This window comes from Arvicola amphibius, chromosome 3, assembly GCF_903992535.2.
Source record: "Arvicola amphibius chromosome 3, mArvAmp1.2, whole genome shotgun sequence".
NCBI classification, from domain to species: domain Eukaryota; kingdom Metazoa; phylum Chordata; class Mammalia; order Rodentia; family Cricetidae; genus Arvicola; species Arvicola amphibius.
In genome coordinates this window covers 22,741,099-22,752,602 of record NC_052049.1, presented here as the reverse complement: position 1 = coordinate 22,752,602, position 11,504 = coordinate 22,741,099, and positions in this window count along the sequence as shown.

Genomic DNA, 11,504 nt, shown 5'->3' with positions numbered 1-11,504 from the left:
TGAGGACAGCATGTAGTAATAGGAGCTGAAGTTTGCTGCACAGGCATTGATATTATTATTAGTTTATTCTGGCTTACAAGCTCCAGGGAAAGAGGACTCTGACTTGGAACACACTCTTCCAATTAATTAGAGCATCCCGCCTTTGGATGTTGCTGTGACTTCTCTTACACTGCACACACTCCCTCTGCGCATCAATTTAAATCAGCAAACAAGCAAGAATAATCAGGCCCATCACCAGAAAGTGAGCTGCATGGCTTGGAAAACGATCAGACATTAGCCCTGGAGCATGAAGGTTGTAGGACTGGGTCTAAGGTAACTTGACGTAACCTTTTCTAAGAAAACAATCCCCCAGAATTTTAAGTACAAATTGAGGCAGTGAAGTGCTTTCCTGGCACTCCCAAGACTTCGTGCTAAAGCTCCATACCACAAAGGTAGAAAGAAAATATAACATGAGTAAGGCAGGATTCCCCTCTGAATACTGTGATTTGGTGTGGGAGAACTGTCTGTATTCTGTCAGTCATGTTTTAAATAAAACGCTGATTGGCCAGACAGAAAGTATAGGCGGGAAAACCAGACAGGAAGTAGAAATGATGTAATGAGAACAGGAGAATTCTGGGAAGGAGAAAGTTGATTCCTCCCACTCCTGCCCAGATCACCAAAGCAGCAGGATGTGATCTGCAACCACTGAAAAAGTTACTGAGCCACATGGCTAACATAGATCAGAAAAATGGGTCAATCAAGATGTGAGATTTAGCCAATGAGAGGCTAGAGCTAATGAGTCAATCAGCTTTATAACTTATAGAGATCTCTGTGTTATTTCTTTGGGGCTTGCCGGCTGTGGGGTACCGGGCGGGACAGAAACCCAAACAAGCAGGCCTGGCCTCTTCATGTTACAGTGATTACCATTAATGAATTGTGTGGTGGCACATTCCTTTAATCCCAGCACTTGGGAGGCAGAGGCAGGCGGATCTTTGAGAGTTCAAGGCCAGCCTGGTCTACAAGGTCTAATTCCAGAGTTCCAGGACAGGCTCCAAAGCTACAGAGAAACCCTGTCTCAAAAAAAAAAAAAAGAAAGAAAGAAAGAAAGGAAGGAAGGAAGAAAGGAAGAAAGAAAGAAAGAAAGAAAGAAAGAAAGAAAGAAAGAAAGAAAGAAAGAAAAGAAAAGAAAACTGGCTTGGCCTTATAGGATAGAACAGAGCTAGGCGTGGAAAACTAAACTGAATGTTGGGAGGAAGAAGGAGGTGTCAGGGAGAAGCTATGGAGTAGCTGGAAACAGAAGCTCTGAAACTTTGCTGGTAGGCCATGACCACATGATGATGCACAGATTAATAGAGATGGGTTACAATAAGACATAAGAGTTAGCCAATAAGAAACTAGAACTAATGGGCCAAGCAGTGATTTAATTAATACAGTTTCTGTGTGGTTATTTTGGGAGTCTGGGCAGCTGGGAAACAAGTGACCACATACTACACATGAGTAAGTGAGTGAATGAGGAACGCTGCTGAAATGTCACCAGAAAAATGGCTCTGACGTGGGATGTGTTCTACCTTCAGCTGGTGAACGTGGGTTCATACAGAAGAGCCCTGAGAAGCTAATTCTTGTCCCAATCTTCACAGAGCCTCGGAGGTTCCACCAGCCCCGGGACAATTAGGACATTAGGGTATAGGTTCCAGGGCTGGGCAGCTCCCTTAGAGCTTTGCCTGCCCTCTTGAGAGACTCGGTCTTCATGGGGAGAGGAGCCCCAGGGGAAAATAGGCTCTGTTCACTCTAGCAGATGGAGTTCCCTGGGTACCAGCATCTTCTCCATAGAAAGAGGCCAAGTGACCATAGTACAGTGCGAGCCATAACTTCTGCAGTCTTTTACCCTCAGCAGACCAACCTTACTGACCTTCAGCTTCTCTGCATGAAGCCGACAGCCCTGGCTTCTCTACAGTGCTGTCAGGAATAAGCACATGCATGAAACTCTAAAGCCATTGATAAAATGTGGTTGATTTCATTCTGCTTGGCAGGCCCTGTCTGTCTGCAGTGAGCAATGATGGCAAGTGAGTGTGATGGCTGTCCTTGATTGTCAACTTGACTACATCTGGAATTAACTAAAATCCAAAAATGGAGGGTACACGCCTTTAATCTGGGCCTTGAGGTGGAAAGACACACTTTTAATCTGGGCCACACCTTCTTGCTGGAAGCCTATATAAGGACGTGGAAGAAGCAGCTCATTGCCTGCTTGGCCTCACCTTGCTAGCAAGTCCATTTTTTTCCCACTGGCATTAGACCCTACTTCTTCGAGATTCCAGCACAGACTGAAGACCAGCTGAGACATCCAGCCTCATGGACTGAGCACCTACTGGATTCTTGAACATGTCATTCACAGCCAGCCATTGGTTGATTAGCTGGATCACAGCCTATAAGTCATTCTAAGAAACCCCTTTTCTATGCACATATAAATTAATTCATTCTTTAAGCTCTGTCACTTTAGAGAGCCCTGGCTAACAGTGAGCAGTAGGCATTTGGAAAGAAGAGCAGTCATTGTACCATCTCCCCCAGCTCAGCCAGTGCAGCTGCTCACCCTGGAATTTCTGTCCATCTGGATGCAGTATTTTGATTAGCTGAAAAGTCTGCATTCTTCATGGCCTGGCTAATTCAACCCAATCTTTCTTAATCAATCAAATTGTCCTCACCATGATTATGGTAGAAGGATAATCACAATTTGAACAGCTAAGATGGTCCAGGTGAGTCTGAAGGGTGCGTGGGTCCTGCCGCTCTACCCACTGGGAAAGTAAGCAAAGTCAAGACGTCCACCCCACATCAAAGCTCTAGATTAGCAGCCTTTGCAAGAGCCTCTTGCTCAAAAAACTTAAAGCAGGGGTATTTTTAAAGACTGCCTAGTGAAAAAAGTTGAAAGAATAATTTCTTGAAGGAGGGCGACTTATAAGTTTCAAGGAAAAATGTAATAGATAGGATGAGTGACCCTGCGGCTCCACCCCATTCTGAGGAACTGTTGGCTGTAGGTAGTTTCTGGGGGAGGGCAAATCATTCCTTATTGAGGGCATGACCACTGGTAGGTTTTCCTGCTTCGCTGGCTGGCCCATATGCGCAACACTGACTTGGTGGGCTATTAAATAAAAAGTGAAAACACATGAAGTTGGGAGAGGTGTGATAGGGATATGGGGAGAACTGAAGGGGAAAACAAGGGATATGATCATAGGTATTATTATATTTCATTGTGTTTAGTATGGCATTTTCACAAGTAAAAACATTAAAAAGAAATAAATGCCAATTAGAGGCTAAAGTCCAGAAGTTGGGAAGCAATCTCTGTTTTCAGCTCTAGAAAGACATTTATTTAATAGCTTAAATAAGAGGCTGGGTTCTGACCGTAGACATTTGCCTAGAAAAAAAAAAAAAAAAAAAACGAGCCTAAATGACTAGGAGGAAATGCTAGGCATGAAATTCAAATGTCCTCATCAAAGAAAAATGTTTCAGTGTAGAATTTGTGAGCCATGGCATTTGTATTTCCAATGTGAATAGTGGGAACAGGTTTTTTTTTCCCCTGCTTCAGTGGATAGGAGAAATCATGTAAGGACCTTGTTAAAATATACTGTTCAGTATTCTCTTCCGGTTGTTAGTCTTGCTATGTCAAAGATTAGCCTAGGATTTGAACAAGAATATAAGGTGATCTGGATAAGGTGATTTAAAGGCCAACACTTGAAAAACATTTCAGAAGCGTCTGGGCTTTTTGTAGTCACCTCCCTTTCTCCATCCACCCCCAAAAATCCCAGCTGAATTCATAGTCGGCGACCAATTCGATATTATTCTCATCCTCACAGCCATGGCCAAAGCAGCAATTTTCCTTTCCAGGTTATATTTTTGGAAAGATATCATAAGGAGATCTTTGATGACAAATTAATTAGGACGGCCCTCTGACCCACAGTGTACAGCACAGATCATTCAGTGGTGCATTGAATTTCAGTGTCCTGGAAGCTGAGCAAAATGTCACATGCCTGTAGTTCCTGCTACTTGGAAGGCCATGAATTTGAAAAAGAGCAAGGAATAGTATATTAGTATAATATATAACAGTATGTATTAGAGTGATGAAAGGGAATGGGCAAATGGTATAACTATCGTAATCAAAAATAAAAGAAATAATTATAAAAAATGGGAGCATATTCATTAGTTATATCCTTAAGGGTGGTAGACGCTTTGTCCTCAACTCTGATCTGTATCTTGACCTTCTGGGCCTGTGTCTTCATTTTCTTTTTATACAAACTCATTCATGTGAACATGAGGAGAAAACCAGAGGTGAAAAAGGTGGAGCTTTAAAAGATCAGAGAAGAGGGAGGTGGGGACCTTACTTGGAAGGGAAGGAAAATTAAAGGCCTCATTCATTACCTCCCATCCCAATTCTCTTCCTCCAAAATTACCAGCCCCAAACACACATCATTCTGGACATTTTCTATACATTCACAGTTATAGAATAGCTGTGTATGGTTTTTATTACCCATACTCATTTTCTGCCATCTTCATGGGGTATGAGGTGACAGCTCTGTTGATTTGACTGACTCGTACCAAGTGAGGGCAGAACTGCACTGGGCTTTGTTTAAATGGAAGGTGCTGACATTGTGACATATGGGCAGGGTTGGGAAAGACGCTAAGAGGGACCAGAATGTCTTCATTTGCCAGGAACTGAAAATTGAGGGATTTTTCTTCAGTAAAAAAGGATTAGGGAGGGTTAGAAGGCTAGAAGTGGTAGTTTCAGGTGAACACCTGTTATAATTAAACACAAACTTATGAAAATATTTTCGATCTGTGGTTGGATCCACAGGAGGCTAAGTGAATGTGTGTCTGTCTGTCTGTCTGTCTGTCTCTGTGTGTGTTTCTCTCTGTGTGTGTGTGTGTCTGTGTGTGTCTCTGTGTGTGTGTCTCTGTGTGTATGTCTCTGTAAGTGTGTGTGTGTGTCTGTGTGTGTGTCTCTGTGTGTGTGTCTGTGTATGTGTGTGTGTGTGTCTTGGTTTCACAGCTAGGAAAGGGAGAAAACCAGCAGTGGTTTACTAAATCAGAGTCACTGCATCTGTGGTGGTTTGAAAGAAAATGGCCCCCAAAGGAGGTGGCACTAGTTGGTGGTGTGGCTTGTTAGAGGAAGTGTGTCACTGTGGGGGTGGACATTGATGTCTCTTTTGCTCATGCTTCCCTCATTGTGATTGTCAACCGACTTCCTGTTACTGTAGCACTCTAAGCTCTAGCGCCACGTCTGCCTGCCCACTGCTTGCTCCCCATCATGATGATAAAGGACTGAACCTCTGAAACTGTGAGCCACCCCAATTAAATGTGTTCTTTATAAGAATTGCCGCGGTCGTGGTGTCTCTTCATAGCAATAAAAACCTAATTAAGAGAGTATCTTTATGTAACTGTCTCTGCACTCCCATCTCTATCTAGGTTGTCCCCAAACCCTGATCCTATTAGCCACTTGATTTAACCAAAGTGAACACATTAAAATGTCCTTGCAAGTTCTCCTAGCAACAGGGCTTGGTGACTCCTCTTTAGGGAATGAAGACTTCAAATAAAATCAATGTTTACTTCCAGTTAGTTATTATTGTACAAGTAATGCCATACAAGTATCACACAAATTTTTTTTCTCTTTTTTTTTTTTTTTTTTTGGTTTTTTCAAGACAGGGTTTCTCTGCAGCTTTTTTAGAGCCTGTCCTGGACCTAGCTCTTGTAGACCAGGCTGGCCTCGAACTCACAGAGATCCGCCTGCCTCTGCCTCCCGAGTGCTGAGATTAAAGACGTGCGCCACCACCGCCCGGCAATCACACAAATTTTTGTGACATCTTATATTTTCTTAACACAATGGCAATCAGCTGGCACTGTTCCTCTTCCAGGTGTGCATCTACCTGGAAGAGGTGTGGGAGCTTCACTGGGAGGAGCCTGGTACCCAGAGTAAATGGATGAAAAGATGCCAGGCAGGGAGGCTGGGGACACAGTGTCCATCACTCTCTGCTGCCACCCTCCCTGGCAGTAACCCATCATCATAAATATCAGACTACAGGAACTGCCATGTTCCTGTCATCTCTTGTCTTTCAATTGGAATTGAGTAAAAAAATGACAGGAGATTATTGTTTTAGACTAAACTGTCTTAGGCCCCCACCGATAAGACTGAAATAAAGAGGCACTTAGGCTAAATATTTGCCTCTTGAAACTTTTACCTGACTGTGGTGGTTTGAAAGGGAGTGGCACTATCGGGTAGTGTGGCTTTGTTGGAGGAAGTGTGCCACTGTAGAGGCAGGCTTTGAGGTCTCTTAGATGCTCAAGATACCATTCGGCGTCTCAGTTTATTTCCCGTTCGGCCTGCAAGATGTAGAACTCTCAACTACCTCTCCAGCACCATATCTGTCTGTGTGCAACCATGATAATGGACTAAACCTCTGAAACTGTAAGCCATCATCCCACTGGATATTTTCCTTGATACGAGTTGCTGTGATCATGGTGTCTCTTCACAGCAATAAAAACCAGAAGACAGAAGTTGGTGTCGGGACTGGGCATTGCTGTGAAAGACCTGACCATGTTTTGTTTTGTTTTGTTTGTTTGTTTGTTTGTTTTTGGAGGAATTTAGACTTTGGTACTTTGGGTTAGGGAAGCAGTGGAATACTTTAAGCACTGCTTAATACGCCATACTAGTAGGAGCGTGGAAGACAGTGGTACTGAGAGTGACTTGCACTCTGGGGAGATTGGCTTCAGGGGTTTGAGAAGAGAATTTTAGTATGTTGCCTAGAAATCGTTCTTGTGATATTTTGGTGAAGAATGTGGCTGCTTTTTGACCTGGTCTGAAAAGTTTGCCTGAGGCTACAGTGAAGAGTTTTAGATTAACTTCCTTGGCAGAGGAAATGTCAAAACAGCTAATTACAGTCTCTGTCATGTAGTTATCAGTGGCAACTCTAATGAAAATTTATAATGAAAAGGAGTAAGCTGAGCAGGGTAAATTACATAATGTAAAATTTAAGGACAAAAGGCACACCAGAAGTGGAATGGGGCTACGTCCTGTTTTCAAGGAGATAAACAGATTAAGAAATGGAATAAAGGGAGTGGTGACCTCAGAACAAGATCCCACCCAGCTAAGTTTCCAACTTGTGAAAAGATATTAAAGAAAAGCTTAGAGCTGGGTCATGCCTTAGAGGCTGGTGTGTCTCTGAGTTTGAGCCCAGCCTGGTGTAGCCATGGAAAACAGAAAGCTGCTGAAGACATAATTGAACAAGAGGGCATGTTCCAGCCCCAGCAACAATAGAACTTGCCAGCTTCAGCCATATGGTTCTGACTTTAGAGTCAAGGAGAGAAGAAAGGCATTATGAAATCTTCCTTGTTGACTAAGGAAAGCCACTGAGGCCATGCATGTGTCAGGGGTGTCTCTGAATGGAGGCTCAGGGAGGCTCAGGGAGGCCATTGTGTAAGGCTGTGAAGGTGAAGCCTGGATTGCTTTGGAGACCTCCAGATGTTGGAGATTCCAGAGCCATGGGATACCTGCCAAGGAGAGCTGCTAACAGGGAGTGGAACCAGCCCAAGAGAAAGAAGTGTGCTGCAGTCAACAAAGCTGAAAGGAGGGGCTGGAGAGATGGCTCAGAGGTTAAGAGCATTGCCTGTTCTTCCAAAGGTCTTGAGTTCAATTCCCAGCAACCACATGGTGGCTCACAACCATCTGTAATGAGGTCTGGTGCCATCTTCTGGCCTGCAGACATACAGACAGAATATTGTATACATAATAAATAAAAATATTTTAAAAAAAACAAAGCTGAAAGGAGTCAGAGATCTGAAGAGTGCTTGGGTGTCAGACATGGAGATGCAGAGCTCGGAGTTTTCCTGCTCATTTAGATCCTGTTTTGGTCCAGTTTTTCCTCACTATGCTCCCTTCCCTATGCCATTATATGTTGGAAGTATGTAATCTGCAGTTTGGTTTTGATTTTACAGGAGATTACAATTTAAGAGATGGCATGAGTCTCTGAAGAGACTTTGAACTCAAGACTTTTAAATAAGTTTGAGATTGTTGTAGACAATTGGGGACTTTTGGACTGAATGAGCTTTTCCATTATGAAATGGTTACAAGTCGTTGGGGGCAGGGTTTAGAATGTGGTGGTTTGAAAGAAGATGCCCCCAACAAGGGAGTGGCACTATTAAGAGGCGTGGCTTTGTTGGAGTAGGTACAGCCTTATATCGAAGAAAGTACGTCACTGTGGAGGCGGGCTTTGAGGTCTCACATATGCTTAAAATAACAACTAATATCTGGGTTCACTTTCCTGTGGCCTGCAAGATGTAGGACTTTCAGCTACTTCTCTGCCTGTGTGTCAGCCTGCGTGCTGCTGTGTTCCACCATAATGATAATGGACTAAACCTCTGAAAATTTAAGCCACCCCATTAAATGTTTTCCTTTATAAGAGTTGCCATAGTCATGATGTCTCTTCACAGCAATAGAAGCCTTAACTAGGACACTGACCATGGAGAAAGTCAGGATTATGAGATAGCAGCTAGATTTCCTAAACAGACCGGAGATAGATGTCAGAATAACTGAGTTCCTGCCACCTGAATCCTTCCCAGAAAGGATAACCATCAGTACTTTCTTCTGTCCTGTCTCCTATGCTGGGCTCATGAGGAACAGAACTTCAAAATGAGAGTTGTTTTCTGTTTCAGCTTTTGTCTGTCTACAGACTCAAATTTTCTCCTTGTCTTAGTTATCTTTTTTTTTTTTTTTGAGTGAACTGTTGCTAATTCTAGACTGAAAGCAAAGCTAGAATCTTTAAACAAAATTTTTGTGATTTTGTCCTCTGAATGGAGTAATGTATACATTTCTGTCACCCAACAGGTTGGTTTTATGTCACAGAATTAGAAAAATTAATAAAATAATTTTATTGTTTTTGATACCTTTTAATCCTGATTGGGAAAGTAGTTTTTGTTTGAGAAATGATCCACTATTAGTGTTTCGAGCAAGTGGAACAAAAGCAGTCTGGTATGGATTTATTAGACCATCTGTTTGAGTCACTAAGAGACAACATGATCAAGGCAAGTCATAGAATTTAATTGTGGGCTTGCTTATAGTTTCAGTGAGTTAGTCCATTATCAGTGTGGAGGAGGCTGAGGCAGGAAGAACACAAGTTCAGGACCTGCCTGGAGTACAGAGTGAGTTCAAGGCCAGCCTCCACAAATTAATGTAAGCCTATCTCAGAGCAAAAAGTAAAAAGAGGGCTGGAGAGTGGCTCACTGTTGTATATGTAGTTTGCGAGAGACGCTAGCTTCCATTTAATCCTGTTCCCAAATGGTGCGAGGAGGGCGGAAGAATTACTAGGCTGTTTATTCCGGTGGAGAACGGAGACCTATGGGCTTCTCATCAGACTGGTTCAGTGTAGGCTGCTACGTTTTCACAGCAACCTGCCCCGCAAGTGATCTGATGGACGAGATCCTGAAAACACACTGTTAGACTCCACAGACCTCCGAGAATACACCTCTGCTGGACTATTTCCAAGATGAATGACAAAAGCCCTTCCTCTCTTTGGGACCATATCACATATGATATGGTCAGAGAAACTTGACAGGCATCACTGTTAACTGTTGCAGCTCCACATTCTGTGGCAGCAGGGGTTTATTCTACATAAGCATTTGCTTCTGTTTACAAAACAGACATCACTCCACTGTCTCTCCGGGACCAACACTTCTTCATCCTCCCCACATCAGAGGCGACACAGGGATGGTCCCAATGCCCTTACCAGTCCCTTTGTTGCCTCTTGTGTACTTTCCAAAATCGGTTATTCCCCTAGTGGTGTTCCCCCAGAGGCTACAGAAAATGGCCAGGGAAAGCCCCATTTCAAGTTATAAGTATGATTCACTGATGTTGCTGGAGTCCATTACTCCTCTCTGGGGAGGGGACAATGCAATTCAAGTTAGTTCAAGCTAACCTTAAGGTAATTTAACTGATTGCTCCAACCTTGTTTTGTGCCTGTGTCTATCTGGATAAAGAGGGTAAGGCTGCCCTCTGCTGTCTGAAGGTAAACTTTACATTTATCAATTTGTATTTTTCATACCTAGTTATGTCCAGAGATCAGGCTTCACCAGATGGATGTCAGTAGCCGGAGGATGACTCCTTAAATTAAAACTTAGTGTTACCTCAGATATATAACGCACTTGGAGAAGTTGAAAGCTTCAAAAATCATCCCTTGGGAAAACAAGCTTTCAGGAAGCCTCAGGTAAACCACTTCCTGTTTCCGTAACAACACATTCAGGCTGTTGTGAAGCTGCTTTAAATGGCATCTTTTCTTTTACTAAACTCTTCATTCTTTTGCTCAGTCTGAGCATCCATCATTACCCCGTTGCTGCTTCTCTTCCACTGGTCCAGGCCCCTCTCCTTTTCTGTCAGTCCATGCTCCACAGCCCTTCCTACAGGGTTCTGCCGCCACCGCGCTCCTAACACACCCAATGCTCCCTTCTGCCAACTAGGCCTTGAGACTGCAAGTGTTCTGAATTTTTTTTTTCTCTTGCCAGATGAGCAAGGATCACATCCCGTTCATTCACTGCCCAGACTAATTCTGCCATTAAAAATCTGTGCAACCAAGAGCACTTTTTGCTCGTTGGAAACCACACTTTGGTTCTGTGGAAGTCGAAGTCAGCACTGAGGAGCATGGAATACATACAGTACAAGAGAAAAGACAATGACACTTTTAGTTTGAGAGGTCTGAGGCCATTAAGATGACATAGCGAGGGTAACTATTGGGGCAGGAGCAGATGAGAATATCAATACTTTCTTACATGAAATGAAACTCAAGAGACTTGTCATAACAGTTGCGCACAAGATACAGCACACACATCTGACAAGCATCAAGAGACTCAGAGAAGTTACTTTTGCCCAAGGTTGTTCTGCCGGAAGTTGCAGTTAGAATATCAACCCACCTTTTTGACCCCACAGATCATACTCGTGAGTCCATATCATAAGCCCAGGAGCTTTAGAATGGTTGGCTTTAAGAGGAAGACATCATTCACAGACTGGGACAGCGGCACCAGTGTGAGCTACATTTAAGAAAGTAGAAGTAGCTCACAGTCAGGTGTCTAAGCACATGGAGTGGGAAGGAGCAGCTGGAAACACCCCAAGTCCTGTGCTTTCCCGAAGCCGAAACACAGCCTGAGAAAGACAGACTCGGAAGACGTATTCCTTATGGAGGACCCTGAGCTACACCTGTGCAAACTAGGTGCAGTTGGGAGTAGAGCTCACCAACAGGGAGTGGATCTAACTCTTCCTACCTCTATAGGACTTTTCTCACACAGGACTGACCTCATAACCCTAGGTCTGGAGGAGAGGCTAGGTGTTTATCCAAGAGGTTAAGCAGGACTTGCAAGCAAAGTGAGTGTTGGGCGCAAAGTCTGTAAATGATTGGCTGGCATTGGATATCATGAGATGATAAGCCAGAGGCAGGAGATGCTCAGAGATGGAATTAAAAGACTAAACTTCTTCTTTGAGATCCAACAGCACATAAAAATAG